The sequence below is a fragment of the Tachysurus vachellii genome, chromosome 19 (genome assembly GCF_030014155.1).
Source record: "Tachysurus vachellii isolate PV-2020 chromosome 19, HZAU_Pvac_v1, whole genome shotgun sequence".
In the NCBI taxonomy this organism is placed as follows: domain Eukaryota; kingdom Metazoa; phylum Chordata; class Actinopteri; order Siluriformes; family Bagridae; genus Tachysurus; species Tachysurus vachellii.
Genome location: NC_083478.1, coordinates 21,267,967 through 21,269,201, shown reverse-complemented (window position 1 = coordinate 21,269,201; position 1,235 = coordinate 21,267,967).

Here is a 1,235-nt window from a genome sequence, read left to right as displayed (position 1 = left end):
GCTCTAAACTTTTCTCTTTTATACATCACACAAGCTGTTCACTCTGAAGAACATCTTAAACTGAATGTGACAAGACTACTTGAATCCTTACACACACACACACACACAGACACACACAGGGACACACACACACGGACACACAAACACAGACACACACACAGACACACACACGGACACACACACACACACAGGGACACACACACACACAGGGACACACACACACAGGGACACACACACGGACACACAAACACAGACACACACACACGGACACACACACAGACACACACACAGACACACGCACAGACACACACAGACACACACACGGACACACACAGACACACTCACACGGACACACACACACACAGACACACGCACACACACACACAGACACACACACACAGACACACACACGGACACACACACAGACACACACACGCACAGACACACACACGGACACACACAGACACACACAGACACACACACACGGACACACACACACAGACACACACACAGACACACACACGGACACACACACAGACACACACACGCACAGACACACACACGGACACACACAGACACACACACACGGACACACACACACAGACACACAGACACACACACGGACACACGCACACACACGGACACACACAGACACCCGCACACACACGGACACACACAGACACACACACACATGGACACACACAGACACACACACACACGGACACACGCACACACACGGACACACACAGACACCCGCACACACACAGACACACACACACACATGGACACACACAGACACACACACACACAGACACCCGCACACACACGGACACACACAGACACACACACACATGGACACACACAGACACACACACACACGGACACACGCACACACACGGACACACACAGACACCCGCACACACACAGACACACACACACATGGACACACACAGACACACACACACGGACACACGCACACACACGGACACACACAGACACACACAGTAAATCCAGTATTTTTTTTTATTCACGACCCTGAGCTCAGGATTCTGATAAAGTCTGACACCTTGCAGGACAAATGAGAAAGAACAATTCTGACATTTTAAAGGGAATGATGCTTTTTAAACATAAATAAAAATAAATAAATACAAATATGTTTGCATATTAATATAAAAAATATTTACAATGATTGCTGAGATAAGGAGGAGTAGAAACCTTTAATCTGGGAGAGAGAG